The 22,757-nt window shown below is 49.0% G+C and overlaps 1 long non-coding RNA gene across 1 annotated transcript; it reads left to right on the forward strand.

Moving 5' to 3' along the window:
- Positions 1-92: 92 nt before the first annotated feature.
- Positions 93-22,545, forward strand: LOC146860012 (uncharacterized). Its single transcript, XR_014978758.1, has 2 exons — positions 93-226; positions 20,298-22,545. It is a non-coding gene; the product is annotated as an uncharacterized LOC146860012 (long non-coding RNA).
- Positions 22,546-22,757: the final 212 nt, after the last annotated feature.

Below are 22,757 nucleotides of genomic sequence, written 5' to 3' on the forward strand. Positions count from 1 at the left end.
TCCGGAGCGGACGCTATAGGCTAATGTGTGGGATTGGGGCGCACCCCAGCCAATCCCAGTGCGCCTACAGAATTCTTAAACGCTGATTAGCTGATGAGTCCCCATGTGTCTTTGCCTGAGCTGAGCCTTGCTGTTTACGGTCGGCGGTTGAATGAGCGATGACCTGCGTTTCGCTGAAGCTCCACCGGAGTGGTTAGTTTACGTGGGCGGTGACAACTTGTATCGGGTACGCAAGACTAGACTGCTGCCTTTTATTTGTATCTTCTTTTGTGTAGGAGTGAGGGAGATAAAACAGCGAGGGAGCTTAAGAGTGTTGCTTCTTGTCACGGTCTGTCCCACAACTTCAAGTTTTTAGCTTTTCAAAGTCAAACTTTTACATGTTTTTAGTTTTCTGGCAGTTTTACCGAGACTCAAAACTGGTTTCCCAGTTCCAAAGTCGGTAGCTTTGGCCATAATTTGACACTTCCATTTCTTAAAAGAGATTGGGGAAGTCACCAAAGGTTCAAACCTGCCTCTAGGCAGATGCCTTGCTACTTGAGCCACATGCCTTGGTTTGGCTCGGCGTCCTCTTGATTCCCCGAGCCTGCCTTCTGCCTCCCTTTCGTGCGCTGTCATATCTTTCTTCTGTAATTAGCAGAAGAGGGACTGACCAGCGGGTGGGGAGCTGCTTTCTAAACTTACATAATCAAAATTGAAAAAGTCCTTGGTGTTGCCATGCCTTCCCCTGCTTCATAAAAGGGCTGTAGTGAATGATGCGAGAGTGGAAAAATGTAGAGGAGGAAGGAAAGTTTTCACCACGATTGCCTTTCATCTTTTCCGTGTGAGACAGTGGAGCTGGACGTCTGCATTACCTCCTCGTCCTGTCTTCCACGAAGGCTGTCAAGGTTGGCAATTTAATGGCAGGGCTTTCCTCTCATGGTCTGGTCCTGTCAGATGACGCCCTTCCTTCGGACGCTGTGAATAAGCGTGTTTCGGGGGGCAGTGAAGCGTTCTTATGCTGCTTCTAATTTTTCTGTCAGGGCGACGGCCTATTCAAATTACGTGGTCCAGTCCCTCCTCAAAGATTTTCAGGCCCTGTCCTCTCTTTTGCAGAAAGGGGAGGATGCTACCTCTCTCTTGACCCTCATGGAGTTGCAAGGGCGTTACTTGTCTGATCTTTCGTTTGATAATTTGAGCGCTGCTTCTGGTGCTTCGATTGCTGCACAGCGTCATATCTGGATCCGTTCCTGGAAGGCTGAGTCTTCTCAGAAGGCGGTCCTGCTTAAGCTGCCCTTTGTGGGTTCCAAGATGTTCGGTCCTCAGCTGAAGGAGATGGTGAAACAGTTGGAGGAGAATCGCAAACTGGTGGCTCTGGCCCGCCCTCCTACTCGGGGGCATGGTTTTGGCTACCGGCGTGCCTTTGGGCCTTCGGCTCTGGGTGCGTCGCAGCCCTTTCGTGGCAGGAGTCGTGGACGGGGGGCCCCTGGAGGTACCAAGCCCTGGGCATCTGCCAGTGTTGCTGCCCGTGCTTCTTTCTCTTCACAATCACTGGCTGCCTTTGCCCTTTGGGGGTCACCTTCACTCTTTCCTGCTTCCGTGGTTGTCAGTTCCGGAAGACTGGGAGATTCAGACCGTGTCTGAGGGTTATCTGATCAAATTCTCCTCTCCTCCCCCTCCGTTCTTCCTGGTGACTCCACTGCCCCGTGTTCCTCTGCGGCGTGTGGCCTTGCTGGAAGGTGTGCGCCTTCTGTTGGAGAAGGCGGCTATTGTGGAGGTTCCTGCCAGGAAAAGGGCGAGGGTTGTTATTCGATCCTCTTTCTGGTCTCCAAGAAGGATACTTCGGATCTGCATCCTGTCTTGGATTAGAAACGTGTCCATCATCGTCCATTCAAAATGGTGACTCTGTTGTCCATCCTGCATCTGGTGCTTCCTGGGAGCTTCCTGCCATCCCTGGATCTGATGGATGCTTATCTACACGTCCCGATCTGTGCAGAGGATCAGAAGTTTCTCCGATTTGCAGTGGGTTCCCGGCACTTCCAATTCAGGGTGCTGCCATTCGGCCTTTCATCGGTGCCAAGAGTTTTCACGAAGCTCTTGGCCCCACTGATGGGTATTCTTCATTCCTGTGGTCTGCAAGTTTTTTAATATCTCGATGATTGGTTGATTGTTTCTCCTTCTTTTTCTCAGGCTCTGTCAGATGTGGACCAGGTGTGTCATCTGCTGGGGTCCTTTGGGTTCCTCATCAATCACCGGAAGTCCTCCCTGGTGCCCTCCCAGACACTGAAGTTCCTGGGGGCTCTCTTCCGCATGGATATCGGGATGGTGTTCCTCTCCCAGGAGTGCCAATTGACTTTGTTTCGTCACCGTTCATGGGTTCTGCCCCAGTCTCAGGTGTCCGCCCATCTCTGGTTGAGAAGTCAAGGGGACATGGCATCCATGTTGCATCTCCTTCAACTTGGGCCAGGCTGCATTTGTATCCCCTCTTGCATCATGTCCTGTCACATTGGGATCCTGCCTCCCTCAACTACGAGGCCTTGATTCCCGTCTCTCCTGGGATTCAGATGGATCTCCAGTGATGGTTGTCCCCTCTGTCTCTCTCCCGGGGGTTCAATCTTCTTCCTCCTCTGCATGTGGTTGTGTTGTCCACGGATGCCAGTGCGGTGGGTTGGGGGGCTGTGTTGGGTGCCTCCAAGGCTCAGGGTCGGTGGTCCCGTTTCGAGTCTCTCCAGTCCTCGAACTGGAAGGAGTTGAGGGCAGTCTTGTTGGCTCTTCAGTGGTTTGTTCCTTTCCTTCTGGGCCGTACGGTCTAGGTGCAGACCGACAACCAAGTTGTTCGGGCTTATGTCAACCGTCAAGGGGGCATGTGCCGGTCTCTGTTTCTCCTTTCCAGGGTGATCGGTCTGTGGGCGGAGCGGAACCTCTTGTCTCTGACGGCGGTCTATCTTCCGGGGAAGGAGAAGGGGCCTGCAGACTCTTTGAGCAGGGTGTTCCCCCTCCTCGGTGACTGTGTCTGTCCCCGGATCTGTTCAATCTGATTGTCCTCCGGTTCCACTGTCCGTGGTTGGATCTTTTTGCCTCTGAGGATTCTGCACTCCTTCCTCGGTTTTGCAGCCTTGTGCCCTCCAGACTGGCTTGGGCGATCAACGCTTTCTCCGTCCCTTGGTCGCTGGGGCTTCTGTTTGCCTTCCCTCCATTTGCTCTTATTTCACGGGTCCTCCGGAAGATTCAGTTGGACCGTGCGGAGGTTCTTCTGGTGGTGCCGGAATGGTCTTGTCAATCTTGGTTTCCCCTGCTTCTGACCTTGTCTGTGTGCCCCCATTGGAGGCTTCCCCTCTGTGGGCTCCTCTTCTCAGGGTTGCCTCCCTGCGCCGCCTCCAGCTGGGTGTTTGGCACTTGAAAGGTTGAGTTTGTTGGGTCAGGGTTGCTCGGTTGAGGTTGCCCAGTGCCTTCAGTTGTCTCGGCGCCCTTCCACCTTGAGGTCCTATGACCGCCATTGGAAGAATTTGTCTTCCTGGTGTCTTGGGAAGGCTCTCTTCTTCCTGCTGTGAGGGTGTTGGACTTATTACGGGATGGGTTTGTCTTGGGACTCGCTGTTTCGTCCCTCCGTGCACAGTGGGCTGCCATTCTTGCTTTTCGGGGTTCCTCTGTGTCCTCTGTCGCCCCTTTGGTGACTCGCCTTTTGCAGAGCTTTTTGATTCAGCGTCCTGTGTCTCACTCGCCTGTTCCTGCCTGGGATCTTCCCCTTGTTCTTCAGGCCTTGACGGGTCCCCCCTTCGAGCCTTTGGTCTCGGTGGACCTCAAATTCCTTTCTGCCAAGGTTCTTTTCCTGGTGGCCATTATTGAGGGGCGGTGAGATTGGTGCCTTGATGGCTCCGCCTCCTTTTTTGCATAAACAAGGTCCTTCTCTGTCCCAGTCAGTTTTTTCTGCCCAAGGTGTTGTCCTCTTTCCACTGTCGGGGATATTGTTCTCCCTGTTTTCTTTCCGCATCCTGTATCCCCGGAGGAGTTGGTCCTCTATTCTTTGGATGTGCTGAGGGCTCTCCGCATTTACTTGGATCGGACCTCTGGTTTCCGTATGGTTGATTCGTTGTTTTGTCACCTACGGCATGTCGGGGCGGGGTCTTCATCCTTCTTTGTCCACCTTGACTCGTTGGGTCAAGGGTGCTGTGGTTTCGGCATACGAGGTGGCCCGCTGTTCTCTCCCGTCTTCAGTGCGGGGTCGTTCCACCAGGGGCGTTTCCTCCTCCTTGGCCATGTTTAAAGGGGCTCCTTGCGAGACATTTGTAATGCTGCCACGTGGGCTTCTCCCCATACATTTGTTTCCCATTATCGTCCGCATTTGAGGATGGCGGCCTCGGCTGCCTTTGGCTCACATGTGTTGTCTGCTGTACATGGTTTGTAATTTGTACTGTTTTCTGTCCATTAAATGGACCTGTTTATCACACTTTTTGGGTCTGTTTTCTTACAATCACTGTGTGCTTGGGTATGGGCTCATTTGTAAGGAATGGGACGGGAAGACAGGACGAGGAGGTAATGCCCGGTTACTCACCGGTAATATTCATTACTCCGAGCCCTGGTCTTCCTGTCCCATTTTTGATCCCTTCCCTCCCTCCCTGTCTTGGGTTTTTTGGGTGATTGTCTGTTTTCGTTCTGGGTTTTCTTTGGTATTCTCAGGATGTTGCGGTGGCGCACTTTCCCTTTTATGGTCACCTGATGGTGGCCCCATATTGAGGGAGGTGCGAAAAGCTCAGCTAGGTGGTAAGTTTCTGTGGAGCAGACTAGCTGCTCACTTGTAAGGAATGGGACGGGAAGACCAGGACTCGGAGTAATGAATATTACCGGTGAGTAACCGGGCAGCAACATACACGAGGCAATCTAGAACCAACACAACACCGCCTTTAAGCGTGCAGGCTCCGGGATATTTGCCTGGCTGGGTACCCTGTTGATACCCTTTAATGTATTGGTTGGCATGGTGGTTCCAAGCAACGTGATCAGGACACCAATCGAAGATGAATGATGCATGCTGCCGAGCCTCACTACTTCTCTGTACTTCCACATGCAAGGCTCGAGAGTTACTGCACATAACTCGATATTCTGCACAGTCCAAGGACTGAGCCAGCCAAGCAGCGGCAACTTTCGCTTTCCAGAGCCTAGAAGCTCAACTTGTGTGAAGGGCAACCCGCCATGCTGCTGGTGGTGCTCTGCAGGACATTTTGTGTATGAAAGAAAAGCTTGCCTTGCTGCTGCCTGTATTTCACCTCTGCAGAGGAAGGAGGGGCCTGACCAGTGCCTTTTTAGGTCTCGCCTAGGCATCGCTTGTGCTGTCTCTTTGAGACATGCTTTATTCAGGATATGGGCATAAAACGCCGCCCACTTTCTGCCCATCTGTTTATTTGGCTCCTGTCCCTGTCCTTTATAAGTGGTGGCTTGTCATTGGTCAATAGGGTTAGTAGTCCCTCCTTAGTACCATCTTGTCTTTTCTTGTAACCTCCCATGAAGACACCACTGTTACATGTTGTTAGAAATGGGATTTCTGGTTGGCTAGGGCATTTGCCTAAGCCAGGCAGAAACCACCACTCTAGTCCGGGCAAGGGAGTTGCACGCTGAAGATAACCCCTGCTCACCCCTTGGTAGCTAGGCAAAGCAGTCGGGCTTATCCCAGAGGCAATGTGTAAAGCGTTTACACAACACACTCGCACAGCAGCGACACACTAGGCACACCACAAAAGAAACTCCACACAAGGTTATGTAAAAATAGCCTTTGTATTATCCATAAAACACATTAGAACATAATCACGTATATACACTGTGCCACCTGGCACTTAGTATGACTTTACAGCGAATATATACACTACAGGGCCAATCGGGCTACTGTCAGAACCCTCATAATTCACAGTTAGTTAAGACAACCAGTAACTACTGGAAATAGTGCACTTAGCATAAACACATTAGGCATACATCTTAATCATGAGTGCACCCTAGTAAAAAGCATTAGGCGTAAACCCCATCATTAGTGCACCGTAATCACTGATAAGGTGCACACATCACCTAATTGTCTTATGTCCAACCAAAACATAGGGGCGAACATCAGGCACTCTGGCCTTATCCTCCGGGGCCAGTCCTGGGCTTCCCCGCACAATGCCCCTTTCCAAAAGTCAGGGCTCTCCCAACTGCGTGTCCCTTCTGCAGACTTGAGGCTTCCAACGAGCCCCCTAGCTGCAGATGCAGTAAAACAATGCCCCCTACAGGTATGCAACAAGACCCTGACCTGCAGAAATGGGCACAACGTCGGGCGACGTCCCCCCACCCCCCTTTGCGGGAGGCCCTCCCAGGTACCACTGATCTGAGAGACTGTCTGCAGCGGGTGGCCCGCCTCTCCCTCTATGAGGCGGGGGGAGGTGGGACGTTGTGGAATGGAGCCAGCGAGGCTACTGTAAAACACAAGCAATAGGGCTCCTCAACGGGGGGTTTCCCGGTCTCTTGCTGGCGAGCGGACCCTCCTCTGGACTGCACCAGGGGGCTGCAAGGCTCTGACTTGATGTCCTTCATGGGACTCCGCCCACAACCAGGCACAGCTCCTGCCTGGCTTCCTCTCCCGGGGTAAGGTCCGTCCACAGTCAGGCTAGCTTGGCCTGACTTCATGTTACTACGAAGCGAAATCTCCGTCGATTTCGTCTCCGCTCTGCGCTGCCACAACGTTAAGCCTCACAAAGGGGAGAGTGCCCACAACACTTCCATTGGGAACCTTCGGCGCCCCCCCCCCACCCCAGCTGAGAGGAGGCCTCAAAGCTGGATTTCCTCCTTGCAGGGGGCCTCACCCACAACCAGGCAGCAGCCGCCTGGCTTCCCGCTCTGCGGCTTCCTTCCCTTCTTACAGGGCACTTGCTCATGAGCGCAAAGAAAACAACGAAGGGCTCCGCATGCATTGTCTGGAAATTACCAGGAGCAATATTCAAAAGTGGAGCGTCCTACCAGCATCCAGAGCACTTCACCTCGCGCTGTGGGTCCCAGGTACAAGTACAAGTAGAGGGCTCACCCTGCGCTTGCCTTTTCAGCAGGGGAGGCTCTTCACACCCAGTGTCTCCCACAACGAGACACTACCAGGGGCAGACAGCGCCCCTCTCACAAAATTGGCAAAGGGCAAGGCTAGTCCCAGACAGGCCAGCTCACAGAGCCCTCCAGCAGAGGGGCAGTCCTCCGTGGCTGTTCCTCCTGGCGCCTATCAGTCCTCCAGCAAGCACCAGTTCAGTAAGCACAGCACATGGGGTCACATCCCCCAGTATTTATATGCCAAGTGTCTTTTTTCTTCCCCCTGGCACAGGGCTCTGTGCCCAGTCCAAACCAGTTCGGAGGGGTGCGCCTATCAGTCCTCCAGCAAGCACCAGTTCAGTAAGCACAACACATCGGGTCACATCCCCCAGTATTTATATGCCAAGTGTCTTTTTTCTTCCCCCTGGCACAGGGCTCTGTGCCCAGTCCAAACCAGTTCGGAGGGGTACTTATTTACATCTTTTCAATTGCACAAACACCTTTATTGTTAGTGTAGGCTCTGGCCCCAGACACACCACAGGGGGGCGGAGCCAGCATTGTGAAAGGCAGGCACAGTCCTAGTCCAGTTCAGGTGCTACTACTCCAAATACAGATCAGGCCTATTCAGCCTAGCGCTGATTCACCCAGGTCCTCTGGAGCCACTGCACCTCCCCAGCCCCTGCCATCCAGAGCCAGACATGCAATACAGAACAGGCAGGCACAAAGACACATAGCACACAGAAACGCCCACTTCTAAAAGTGGCATTTCTAAAATAGTGACATAAGCCTGCGATCACCATTACTCAGCATTTATCACCACTATTCCAAACATACCATACTTGATCACGCCACCCCTCTCATATCAGGAATTACCACTTAAACACATTACCGGGAATCCTCAATGCATTGCTATGAGATGGCAGCCTCACAGCAGTGAGAAACCAAATAGGCTTTTTGGCAATACCAGGACATGCCACACAGTTAAGGTCCATGTCCTACCTTTTGACCTACACCACACCCTGCCCATAGGGCTAGATAGGGCCTACCTTAGGGGTGACTGATACGTAGTAAAAGGGGAGTCACAGACGTGGCAACTACTTTATGTGCCATGTCACAGCGGCAGTAAACTGCCAGAGCAGGCCCTTTAATGGCAGAGGCCTGAGACAGGTTTGAAAGGCTACTTTGGTGGGTGGCACAAGCAGCGCTGCAAGCCCACCAGTAGCATGTAGTTTACTGGCCCAGGGTATATGAGATGCCACTTTACAAGGGACTGATGGGCAAATTAAATACGCCATACAGGTGTAGACCAATCTTACCAAGTTTACCATAGAGAGCACATGCACTTTAACACTGAGCAGCAGTAATAAAGTTCCCAGAGTCCTAAAATCACCAACATGAGGTCAGAAAAAATACCAGGAAGAGGGCAAAACGTTCTGGGATGACCCTGCTGAAAGGGCCAGGTCCAACTCATATGTTGTTACTTCCTATGTTTTAATTACAGCCTCAACACACTATTTTCTTAAAGTGCTTCAAGCAGGACACACACTTGGTCCTAAGCAAGGCTTGCAGTGGTTACTTTACTTACTTTCACATCTCACATTTATATGACCCCTTATTTCCCTTCATCAGCTCCACACAAAGTACAACCTAATCCAGAATATATAATAATAGCTTTTTTGTCACATTTCAAAGCTACGAATTGTATATATTGGACATAGCTATTTGAATGTACTTGTGGTACTGTCTTGCATGCAATGCATTACGGGTAGGGTGGATTTACCATATCTTCTGCAGGGTGCAGTACAATATGTGACCAAAAGAGGTCATGGGGCCTCTTTTGGTCAATGGTACTGCACCCTGCAACATGGTTAGGTAAAAAACATTGGCATTTATAATGCCGATAACTCCAACTTTGCAGGGCGCAGTACCATATGTGGCCACAATTTTGGCCTTTATAATACCAAGAACTCCAACAAATGCGAGACCGATTGCATTTCCAATGCGGTAGGTCTTGCATTTGTTAAAGTTAGAGCTGTTGGCGTTTCAAATGACAAAGGGGGATATTCTCAAGAACGTGTGATGACCATCGCAAATTTAGCTTAACGCAACTTTGCATGTCGCAGTGTAACGCGGGAAAACAACGCCCAGTTAATGTAGTATTCTCAACCTGGCGACACCATGCGATAGTCACACGATAACTCGTCAAATGACCGCGTTAAACACAATGCGATGCCGCAAAAATGCAAAAACACGAATGCCAAAAAGGTTGCGATGAGGCCAACGCCATACACAAATCAGCGATAACCAGCAACAGGCAATCCCCAAGCATCATGCGGGAAAATGCGCCATAAAAGCACCACAAAAAAAGGGAGAAAAAATAAACTGCGTGGCACCATGGGTGCTCCCGGACCAAGTGCAGAGGCCAACGCAAACCCCACAAGCAAGTAACCTCGTGGTCGGGGAAGGCCAAGGAGAAGAGGAAGATGCAGACAAGGTGCAGTCCGCAGGCAAACCTGATCACTTTCACAGAGGTGACAGAACACCACCATCCACTGAACGTCAACATGACAAACGTGAATGCAGTCGGAGTGTCGAGGAGGCCTATGGAGGAGGACAAGAGGCACTGGCACGATGTGAAAAGCCAAACCAAGTACAAACCCACTTCCAACAGGAAGGCAGCAACGGCAACAGGTGGTGGGAGTCTGGACACTGCTCAATAGGAACTGACACAACATCAATTGGGTGAGTAACGACCAGGGACTGGGGGCACGGGGGGAGATGGGCACAATGGAACACATGCACAATCATGTGCAGCACACTGCACAAACACAATGACCCTGGATCATGTCCCTGATCCCCGTGGCACACTGCAGCACACACATATAGCAATAACCGCACATATGACGACAATGTGGTGCAAAGTGCAACACCGACACTGCAGAACAGAGGACACAACTGGGTCCGCACAGGCGCAGAAACAGGCCAATCACATGTTACATAGCAGGAAACTACGAGATGGCAACTTACGTGTACAATCTCACCTACGTCATGTAGTCCAAATGTCCACTGGCCCGCATCAAATATACTGCACCTCCCAAACAGTCACAATGTACATCATCATACAATCTGCATGTAAACCAGAACAATGCGCCAACACACATGTCAACACAATGTCAACATGCATCTCCCCTTCACATTGCAGAAGGACAAACAACACCTCCAGCAGAGCAGACCAGACTACACATCAGTGATGCTAGAGAGGACCACCACACCTTCGACACCGACGCCCTTCAACAGCCCATGGACATCTTAGGCGACCTACCCCCAGGAGCAGTGCAGCCAAGCCACATAGAGGAGACACCAACCCCTGCACAGACCACACAGTAGGAAGCACTCGCCTCCACGTCTGGCTCCCAACACTCCACCTCGGTACACACCGTGTTCCAACGCCAGGTGTCAGAATGCCAAAAGGAGGTGGCCGAACAAGTGCGGGTGGGGTCAGAGCGCATGGAAGCCGAACTAGATCACACACGTGGGTGTTCAAGTCCCACCAGGGACCACCTACACCCCACAAAGGAGACCCACACCTCGACAGAGACACATGCATACTTCCTGCAATGAACCACGCCCAGAGCCCAGGAATCATCATTCACACCCCCACGCTGGACCTCCGTACGATGGCCCAGTCCACTCCCACGTATTGAGCGGGTGACGACAAACTGCATGTCCAAGGTCTCACCCGCTGCCAGCGGGAACATGGTTGTGCCCGCTGCACACAGCACAATGTGATGTTGTATGCCCAGGGACCCTCATGCACACATCATGACCACGCGGACACACTGAGATAGTTTGTGAAACTGGCTACGGGCATGAGCACTCGGCTCCTTTATTGGCAGGGACACATGTTCAATGACGCATGTGCTGGATGTGTATGGGGTGAGTGTAAGCCAGCCCGCATGGAGTTGCTGGTGCTGCCAACAACTTGAACAATGAACACTATGGAAGCGAAAACCGTAAACACCAGCATTACAGAGACTACTGCGAAGCATCATGTTGGTAGCTGGAGCAAGTACAGAGGTCAGCCAACATGCAAACAGATGTCTGTGAGTTGCAGTGCACCGATGTTGGGGCACTAGAGCTGAGCTTGCTCATGTGAAGAAAATGTCCAGGATTGTGTCCCTTTGGAAAATACCTGATGCAGCTGCAGTGGGGTGTGTTACACCTGCATCCTCTTCCTCATCATCGTCCCAGGTCTCCCACACTGCCTGAGGTGACATTGCTGTGTGAGCTCCCCACAGCACACAACCCAATCAGAAATGGTCCATGAGTCGTGGTGCTCTGAGTCAGTGGCACCTGGAGGGTTGACCAGGGTATCAGGCAGATGATGACATCCATGACCGGTGAGACCAACTCTGATAGTCTGGCAGTAAAAGACACTTACGACTCTGGCTGTTGTTGTCTGTAGGCGGTCCTGGCGGTGGTGGGGTGTCCCTCCTGCGGTGATGAGACGTTCTGGCTGGTCAGGACTCTAATTGATATGTGAGCCCTGGTGTACCGCTGTTGAGTCCGGAGGCAGTGGACAGTGCAGGGCCACACACACATGGCATTGAGGATTTAAGGCAACCGTCTCAGAGGCCATCCGGTATTTAAGCAGACAGGGTCCCTGACTTAACTTGCACAAAGTTAGTGGCAACGGATGCACTGCGGCCGGCACAGGCACACACGCAAGGGACGGTAACTTGTGGTGCAATGAGATCTGGCCACGTGAGCTGAGCGGGTCCTCATCGATGTCCAAGGTGAACGAGGCATAGGGAAGGTGTCTTCCAGGGCATGATGCAGAGGGTACAAGAGGTTCGAAAGCGGCAAATGGAGGAGTGGAATGCTACTGTCCTGTTTTCGCCACAAAGTCAGTATCCCTGACATGATGACGACGACACACCCAATGCCATAGACCCATTCGCCACCACAGTTCACCCAGGAAGAGTCCATGGATGTCGTGGAACAGACTTAGTGGCACTAGAGCTGAGCGGGTGTTCAGTCAGCGACGATGCCGTGTCCTGTCTGCTACGGACTGTATTGTATTGGTGTGAGGCCTGCTGGACCGCCGTGTAGGCCGGACGCAGCCGTCCGCATGGGCCCACAGCCACGTGCCGTTGGGATGACATGCACAGATTTGCTGCCACCTGATCGAAGGGTGTACAGTGAAGTAAGGCTGCCATGTATGTATGGCCTCGGACATCATGGAATCAAGACACAGTTCCATATGTTTGACCTACTTCACCGCAGTGTAGGCTAGAGGCAGCGGTCAACACGGGCACACAGCCACATGTCGTTGGCCCGCGATGCACAGAGTTAGTGACACCAGATCAGTTGTCGGTAGTGTTCGAACACCTCCGTACGATGAACCGCGTCTTCCTCTTCCACCTCTCCCTGCGTGCAATATGAACTCTGGCATACATGAATCAAGACTCCGTTCCAAGTGTGTGACCTACTCTGAGTCAGTGTAGGCCGAAGGCAGTAGTCAGCAAGGGACCACAGACGACTGTCGTTCGAATGTTATGCACAGAGTTGGTGGCCCCACATAGAAGGGAGAACACAGATATGACTCAGCCATGACGTGTGTACTCTGCCATTGCATAATCAAGACTCCGTTCCAAATGTGTGACCTACTTGACCGTAGTGTAAGCCGGAGGAAGCAGTAGAGTACGTTAACGAGAAAGGAATAAAGTGGGCCTGTGTCGCGTAGGCCGTGATGGTCTGAGGAGGCTGCCAAGGTCGCGGGCCTCAGGCTTGCAACTTGCGCTGTCACGTGGTGGGCCCTCTTTGACACACGCCAGTGTTGGCAGGTGAGCAGTGTGGCCTGGCTGCTCAGGGGCGGGCCTGACTGGTTCGGGGTCCCGCGGCCCGGCGTACAGCAGGCGCACAGGATCACAGGCAACGCCGCTCACGACAACTGTGTCTGCCTCGTGGTGGGGTGAGAGGCGCCGCCCTGGCAGAAACGTTGGGCATTCCGGAAGAGAACCACGCCCAGGGCTACTTGCTTTTTATTCACACACCTACACTGGCCTGGCGTACGCCGGGCCAGGCCACACCGCACACGCTTATGGGGAGGACATAACAGGCTACATTTCCGCGAACTCCCCCACTGGCTGGGGTGACATGGTTGCGTCCACTGACCACTACACTCCATACACTAGCGTGTATGTTGCTATGGATATGGGTGTGTTCTCCATACTGCAGTCTGTCCAGCACATCTCCGCCACACTTGGCATTGTGTACTTTCCCATTCATGGGTCACTTGCCTCCTTCACACATGCCTGGTTCCCACCTCTCCCCACATTCCGCTATTGTGTGGCTGGGGTGCCATGAGGTTGATGGCTCATGTTCACGGCTAGCCCAGGTTACCATAGTAAGTTGTGCTGTCGTTTCTGGTGGTTTGGCATGTTGTATGTGATTTTGTGACGTGTGCATTTGCCAGAGTTGTGAGTTGCATGGTTGTGGAGTTGAGGTGTGTGGGGTGTTCATTTGGTACTTGCCAACGGGCTGTGCATTTCCATTGGTGCCATCCTGGAAGCGCTGGTTGATGTAGGACTGTTGGAAGTTGTAGGTCTCATGCACACTGCCTGGGTAGTTGGTGACGACGTTGGTGGCGATTCAACGGTGTTTGAATGTTGCCTGCACATTGATGGGAGGCGTGTGCTTTCTGTTGTGATAATCTGTGCTGTGTGGGTATGGGGCACAAGTAGGACATGTGTGCTGTCTATTGCCCCAACAAGTGCGTGCATCCAGCTATGGCGTTTAGTTCTTGCTTGGTCTCCAGCTGTTCCTGCGCATTGTGGTGGACGTATAGGTACTGGGGTACCAGGCTGATGATGGCATCCAGGACAGGTGTGAGGGACTTGGATGTGGCTAACTGTGAGACTCTTCCGACTCTGGCGGGTGTTGGTTGGGAGGTACCAGTGGCCAACAGGTGCAGCACAGCCAGTAGCTTTCTGTGGGGTGGTTGTCCGCTGTGTTGGTGCCGTCAGCCTGTTGGGCGATGATGGTCATGATGCGTAGGATGGTTGTGCTTTTGAGCCTGTAGTGGGCAATGACATTGTCAGGTGCTGGGTCTGTGCGGCTGGTGGGTTTCCTGGGGGTCCGCTGTCTTTGTCCGCGCTGCCTCTGTGGTGGTCCGGGGGGGGTGGCGGTCCTGTGTGTGGTGGCGGCGGCGAGGGGGTATTGGGGTTCCGAGTTGCATGATCAGTGGCTCCATGACGTCTGTTGTTCTTCAGGTGTGGCTGTGGTCTCCCTTTTCTGTTGCCGGTTTTCGTCCGACTTTGCACCAAGTCAGAGCAGGTGTTAAATTCCTGCTGCTATCGCGCCTTACCACATGCTTTGTGATCTTATCGCTGATCCGGCTGGTCGTTGAGAATGTTGTGGAGTGGTGTTGTCGCTGTTTTTTGCTTGGGAACGCCTACTCTGCGATGTTTTTTGAGGATGCTATTGCAGGAAAACTGGTGATATCTGCAGTTTGCACCGGCTTGTGAATGGGGCGATAGATTTATCACGATTTTGGCTGCGCTAAAGTGCCGATAACTTGTCTGTAGATCCTTGAGAATATCCCCCAATATTTTTTGTAAAAAAATTATTTTCAACTCCAACAGCTCTAACTTTAACAAAAGCGAGACGTATTGCATTGCACATGCTTGTTTGCAATGTATATTGGGCGGGACCAGGAGGGTGGGGAAGGAAAATCAAGTAAAAGGAAACTGGGATTTGTTGCACTGTCTAACAAACTGTGACCAAATATCGACTAGGATGAGCAAAATTTCGAATGGGATTGGTATGACATTCTTCCCAAAAGCTTCCTTTTTCGGAGGAGTCTCCTTTTTTAAAAATAAAAATATTGCTCTTCCAAATATCTTTGTTCATTTTATCATTGCTAAAGAACTGCATGCCTTCATTTTCACTCCTGGTTCTGTCCTCCAAGTTGCGGTGAAGCGGAAAAATTATTAAAAAGCATTAGTGTAACACTTGATGCGTGGCACTTGGCAGGGCTGTCCATTCCACTCTTACTCTCAGTGCCCATGCGTTTACTCTGCTATCCGTTTCTCCCCCGTCTCTTCCCACATAACATTTCGAAAGTGGCCTAAGGTACTATAGAAGCAACAACCAAATATAACATAATTTCCCGTCTTCCCTCGTCACTGTACCTTTCACTCCTTTTTTCCTCTGATGGGCTTCTCTCCACTCCCTTCTTATGTGGCTTCCGAACAACTCAAGACAGAATATGGGCAGAAAAGATGCAATGCAAATAACAAACATGACTTGAAATAGATTTCAGGCCCTTACATGAGACAAGCAGTCAATCCAAAATATAAAAATTTTGGCAAATAAAACTTTTTTTCCTAACTAGAGTGGAATGTACATCCTAACTTGATTAAGACAGAAGCTCGTTAATTTTGGAAGCCAATTTTATTACCCTGACCCTAGGCACCATTGAAACAAATGTGGTTTCTCTGGAACGCTCCATGAAACTTGCAAGCAAGCTGGTCAAATTTCCTTCCTCCTCAACACTACCTTATATAGTTAGGTACTGTTGGTTTATTGACCAAGAGAAATCCCTTGGCTGCATTACTTTCTAATAGTGTCACACGAATGAAATGCGAAGTTTGCAGAGATTCAGACCATGCATCTCCAGGCAGCTCACACAGCAGCAGATGCTTAACCTTCTCTTTTATTTTTCAGGCTAAGTTCAAACAGTGAACTTGCGCATCCAGTTATAGAGCACATTGGGCTGATAGCCAGAGGGAGGGAAGGAGGGAAAGTGAGAAAGAAAGAGGGGCAGACAGAGCAAAAAACAAAGCAAGAGGAACAAAGAGAAAGATTAAGAGATAGTGGAACACATGGAGAATCTCAGAATCTCCACTCATGCACACAACAGCAAAGAACTCTTGAACATCATCAAGGAGTTCGCCCAACCCACCAGCGAGTCCACCGACATCCCTCCCTCACTTCAAAATCTACAAGAAGTGCGTAAACACGAACTTTGTACTTATAGTATTTGCTTACTAGAAGCAAGGCTGGCAGTAACTGCACCTCTTTTATTGCCAGCCTTGCTTCTCGTAAGCAAGGACTACAAGTACAAAGCGCGTGTTTACGCACCGCTTGCAGATTTTCAAAACACATAAATAAAAGGTATTGTCATTTACAATGCCAATAGCTCAAACTCTTGCAAATGCGAGACCTATTGCATTGCAAATGCTTGTTTAATGACTGGGTTTTTTTTTAAGTACACACTTTACAGTTTAGCTGGCAGCTCCTTTATAATACCTCCCAAAAACAATATTCCAGTGGGATCACCAGCCAGCAGTCCTGACTTCACCCCTGGTAGTCAATGGTTCAGGGATATCACAATTTCTTGAGGGATAATTTTGTTTCATTTACAAATGTGCTGTTCTAAATGGACGAGGTTGTCAATCTTTCAGTTGCCTAGGTCTGTCTACCTGATTTTGTGCGAACCTTACCGAGGTTTAAATTGTGCTGCAGTAACTGCTTGTATTTATAGCGCCTAGAAACAGCCGTACGCTTCTCTGCAGCTCAGTGTTTTCTCAGTAAACAATGTGTGCATGTCCTAAGGGAAATACTTCCAAAGTAGCAGTGAGCCTGTACTGGAATGAGATGAAAAATGAGAGGCAGTTCCCCTCCAGCACCTACAATAGCTCAGTTAGTAGAGGTAGGGCTGACGGAGACAAGCAGTGATCCTTAGGTCGCAGGTGTGAATCTGCCGTGAAAGACTATTTTTTTTGTTTCTAGTTTAACACGTTACAGTGACACTGCCCATAAATTCCTACATTATAGGGTGTGTTTGCTTAGAATCTCTCAAGCAAAACAGCTGGTGTTTCCAATGCTTGAATTGGCATACTCACAGCTTCAGAGAAGAAATAGCATGAAAACAAATATTATCAGTATGCTAACAATCCAGCTATCATAGTACCCAATACTATAAAAGTTACATTTATGACATTTTGAACACCACACATCCAACATTTGTCATGCCGTGAGAAGCCAAATAAGCACATCAGAAACTTTCCACCAAATTAAAATATTAAGTCTGAGTTTCCAATTGAGCCTGCAGGGTATTTCTGATGTTAAGAACAAAGGTTAATATCTCTGCTGGGCTTTGTTTGGACTTTGATGCGCCCACCAATCGATCAAGAAGCATTGACATAGCTAATAGGTCTCGCCTTTGGGACTTTATAAGTATTTAGCTATGCATCACAATATCCTTGGTGCAACTACATCAACTGTTGCATGGCTAAACACTTATACGGTCCCAAAGGCGAGACCTATTGGTTGTGCCAATGCTTGTTTGTTTCTGTTATACTTCCCAGTGTCCTTCAGTTAAGGTTCAGTCACCTTTCATCCACTGTATCTCCTTGTAGTGTTCATGCGCCCGCCATGCCCGTCCAGCCCTGTCACCTGCATTCACCCTCCTTTGAATTCAAGCGGAAGTTCATCTTTCAGGTTGGTCTTGGTGCATTCATCTGTTGTGGCGTTCACATCCCTCCTGCAGTCTCGTGGGCACGCGTCGTTGCCTCTTTCAGCGTACTCCAATAGATGTCGCCCAAGCTGGTATCTGGCAGCGCAGTAATAATGCCCCTCGGGTCGTCGCTAGAGGCCCACAGATTCGCCCCTGGGAGGTCCTGGCACTCAGTGCGCACGCGCAGTCGGTCATGAAAGTAGACTCAGCGGGGGGAATCCTCTGCAGGGCGCAGCGGCTTAGAGGCCGTGCGTGCCAAGCTGCGCCGGCCAGCCCTTCCTCGGCTCTAAGCCGCAAATTTTACCCTTGGAATGTCGGCCTCGTTTGTGCTAGCAGGGTGAGCGAACTGAGAAAGCCACTCCGAACCCACAGGGTGGCCTTGCTTGCCAAGGAGGGTGAACACACTGAGGCATGGAGGAGAAAATGTGCAGCATCTGTTCAGGCGTGAAGTGTAAACTCGAAAGTTGTTTCCATAATGTGCCCTGCTCCTCGGTCGAGCAAGCGGGGGGGAGGGGCAGGGTCAGTGTGCAATGTGTACAACAGGCGGGTGTGCCCACCTGGCACCTTTTCTGCAATTCGCTGAGGATCAACACGGTTGTATGTTTTTGAAGAGTCTGGTACCACTATTTCTTGGCAGCTGATGGTGCATAAAATAGCGTCCACTGAAATACCCTTTCTGACTTTTTAACAAAGCGTTGCATCCTCTTTGTGTGATCTACAGCAATCCTGCTTCCGAAAGCAATGATAGGGGCAGTAGAACTCTAATGCTCGCCGTCACAGAGCACTTTACACCAGAGATCACGTGAGCTTAGAGAGACCACTGAAAGTACAAGTGAGCCAATCTGACATATTGTTAGATGGTCTGCATTCTCCAGCAACTCGTTATTTGCACCACATGCAAAATACTTTTTTTTTTATAAAGACGCACGTGACTGTACTCGCTCCTCCATGTTATTTTCAAGTGCTTCTCAGCAGTTTACATATTTTATAAACCGCCCGCCGGCGTCTTCTTAAAGACCAGTGTTGGCAAAAGTCAAAGCGTTTCACTTGCGGGAGCGAGCAGTGCCACGAGCGATAATTGCTAACCCATGGCGCCAAAGCTCGCTCCCGTAAGGGAATTGCCAAATGTGCATGCGTTGCCATTGAAAGCAATGCAACGCGTGCACGTTTTTGCCTGCAAAAGTTAAGCGATTGCTAAAAGTCTTTTTCCTATGCAGCGCATGCGCAACCTAAAAACCAAACTTACTGAAAAACAAATCAATTTATGGAATTATTCTGTGCACCAGGCAACAGTTGAACAAAACACATTGTAAATAAATTTACTAAACAGAACAAGGAAAGAAAGCGAATAGACCTGAATAGTAGTGCAATGTTTTAAAAAAAAAAAAAAAAACTTTTCAGATGAACTGCTTTTTTTCTTTTTTTTTTTAACAAGCTATCAAAATTCAAGGCATTATCGGTCGTTGCCAGCTTCCAGATGAGAACGACCGATGCCAACACAGGGGATACACAAAAAAAACGATATATCGAATCACAAACGTATACACAGACGGGACAAGTATTTTTATTCTGGGTTAGCATCTCCAGTACCTACTCAAAAATATCTATTAATCACTTTTAAACACTACTTTCGTGTTACAGCTTGTATCTGTACTGAAAATGAAGGCATAAATGTACAGCATCACTAGAAAGTGCTGTCTTCGAGTACAAGACAGGAGAAACAGGAATCACTTCTGACAGTAATAAGTTGCAGACTGAAGCCACTAAATTCAACTCTGTCAAAAGTCACATCCCAAGAAACCGGTCTGAAAAAAACTTAAAAAGCACCTTGTGAACAGCCACTGGATTCTGGGCGCTCTGGCGAGCGAGCTGTCATGCACTCGACCATCTGTCAATATTCATATGCACATATGGGGATGGGTGACCCTTCTACAAACTTAGAAGAAAGTCCAGTGGGTTTAATAATGTGCCAGGCATCTTTGAAGTTTGGACGAATTCGCATGGCTGGTCCAGTTCCTTCTTGCAATCCAGGTCCAATAACAAACATTTCGGCCTTATGATGAGCTCTGTCTCTAGCTTTTTTCTCGCCACAAGCTGCCACCCGAGAAGGCCAACACATGCCTGGGCTGCCAGCATTTTACCAGCATGGTCATAGTTCATGTCATTGCTGATTAAACAAGTAAACAATAAAGCACAGTGCCTTTCAGGCAGGCTGCCAAAAATCGACTCACAACCGACCCCCAGTTTGGGAAACAATGTGCAAGAGGACAGTTGTGAATACATGGAACAATTCATAACATTACGCTGTTTGAGACAACTAACTTAGAACTATTTTGAACATTAGATTTTGCGCATTGCTAAAGGCTTCAAGGATTAATGCTTTTAAACTTGGGATTTGATTCTGTGACTGAAAGGAAGAATTTTTTATGTCAAGATAATGTTGCACTGTATATGTATATATGATTGTGCTTAAAGTACTAAGATTTCTTAGCAAGTGATAAATGATTTGCTAATGGTAGGCACCAGAGAATATTAATGCATCCTGATTAGAGGCCCAGAATGTAGCAGGAGGAAGAAAGGGTTTAAAAAAAGCAGAAGAGCTTTACGAATGAAACAATTCATTCTGCAGGCAGCGCAATGTCGACAGGGTTGTTAAAATTAGAGTATGGTTCCAGCGACCTTGGGTAACCTTTGCACCCTCGTCCAGCTTGCATGTCTGCTCGTCTCCTTATTTTTAATAAATAATTACTTGCTTTATCAACAGATGCCTCAGGAAACTATGTGATTTAAATGAAGTAAAGACAAATCAAACTTCACGCAGAATATAATTACGGGAAAGCAAAGCAGAAACAGTGAGCAGTGCGTGGGTCCAGAAGCATTGCAGACCACCAGCAACAAACATGTTACATAACAATGGCAGAGGCTGCTGCCAACGGACCGTGTTGGAATCTAATCCAACGATCTGCAGATAGAAAGTAGTACCGAACTGGAGACTGAAATTGCACCATAAAAATGCCTGAGAGCGAGGACAAAGGGAGTACTGCAGCAGGAACTTCTCTTCAAGTGTTGTGTGTGCGGGCCTGAAGTGTGTGGCACTGACGGAAGAAAGAGCAAAGCTTACCTAGGCTATATGAACATCATGCCTCTGGACTTACTTGAAAATGCGTCAGAGGGGTGGATACCATAGAATCTATCGTTGTCCACTATGCGCTCCGTCGCGTCATCAAGTTAGCATGGAACCATGGGATACTCCTTCCTCCTCTCTGATAGAGGCCTGCTATACAAGCGTGAGCCTCGTGACTGATTGGAAGGGAGAGGGGAAGCAGATAAAGGGGGACAGAGATGGTAACATACACATTAATGAAAGCAAAACAAAACCAGAGTTTGTGAAACACAGGCAGCACTGATAAAGTATCTTCACAATTATTACCAAGCCCAATCACCCTTAAAAGGAAGCCTAAAACCAACCAAACATCTTGCCAAAGGAAGCCCAACTGACGATCCACATCCAAAATTGCACAAAATAGGTTCAAAACAAATTTGGAATGGGACATAAGGCAGCAGTAAGAGAACTGTGGCTTTAAGAGGCAGTGGGAGGAAGAATGCTATAATTAAATGTAAGCAGCTAGGATGCTGAAGCTGAACACAGACAATCAATAACAGAGCAAGAAACCAAGAAAAAAATAGTTTCTCTAAGAACAGTTGAAGAACCATAGCGGTATGAGACAGTACTAAGTCCCTGCTCTGTTGGAGGAACAGAAGAGAGAAAGGAGGTAGAAAGAGGCAGGACTGTCCACTAGCAAGCATGGTTTTTAAAGGACACTGACAAACAAATAAAAAGCAATAGTAAAGAAGCATTTGTAATGCAATGGGTCTTGCATTTGCAAGAGTTTAAGCTATTGTCAATGTAAATGACAATTCCTTATATTTATAGGTTGATTATAAACACATAAATAAAAGGCATTGTCATATACAATCCGGGCCGGACTGGGAGCTCTGGGTGCGGTGAAGCTGTTTGCAAGGGCCGGTTTCAGCCGATTTTGTTACCGGGGGCTGATATTGCCAGCCCTGGTAACAAAAACGGACCACCGGGGACCCGAAACGGGCCCTCACCCTGGCAGCCCACCGGGGAAACGGCCAGTGCCCGCAACGGCCAGTCTGGCCCTGTATACAATGCCAATAGCTCAAAGTTCTGTAAATGCAAGACCTATTCAAAGAAGCAGCCGCTATTGTCCCAGGCTGCATAGAAAATGAAAGTGCACATGATGCACTAAATGTTGCAGAAAAGCATGTCGTGCCTGCAGTAGGAGAAACTATTTAAAGAAAATTGTGCTTACAGACTAAAAAGACTCTCTGTGTAACAACCAAAGTAAAAGAGCCAGTCCTCATGGGAGACAACGGGTGAAGACAAGGCGGTACTAAGGAGGGACTAACCAGCCTATTAAAGAATCAGAAGCCAGGATTTACAAAGGAAAATGATACAAGCCACTGACAAATATGGGCGGAACTTCTATTCCCTACTCTCATACAGCATGGCTCGCAGAGCAGCGCAAGCGCTGCCCAAGCTGGACCTAATAAAAAGGAGCACTACTATTTCCTAATAGGTAACTAACTGCTCATGAGTTGCTGCAAAACATAACTATTTTGTGAGTTCCATGTTCTGAGATCCACAGACTGGAGTGTATTGTGGTCCTTCCACCCGTGGTAGGGGCAAACCTCCCACCATGCATGTGGTATGGGCAAATCTTTCTGGATGGAACTGTTTGACCGCATGAATCTGAAAACTGTGACACCTGTCGTTTTATTAAGGGCTAACAATATTAAAGAATATACACTGATAACTTGGAAAATCCTGATTTTATGATAAACTATTGCTGATTAGATGTGGAATTTTTGTTACATATTGTTTCAAGTATGTATTTTAAAGTATAATTTTCTGGATGCATGTATTTTTGTCGGTAAGTGTAAAATGACATTTTTCCCTATCTGAGTAAAGATACAGTTTTGTTACATGATTTTATCATTGTGTTTTTATGTTTACTAAAGCGTTTACAAAAATGAATGCAGCGACGGCATCTGAAAAAGTCAGATAAAAGTAAAAGACTAGCATTTACCTTGTGCAGCAAGAATCATGTGTGAGGGGCAGAACTGCCTGACTTACATGCCTCATTCTGATCAGTATAAAGAAAACTGGCTATGTTACATGCAGGGTTAAAAACTCTGG

Source organism: Triturus cristatus, chromosome 3_1, assembly GCF_964204655.1.
Source record: "Triturus cristatus chromosome 3_1, aTriCri1.1, whole genome shotgun sequence".
NCBI lineage: Eukaryota > Metazoa > Chordata > Amphibia > Caudata > Salamandridae > Triturus > Triturus cristatus.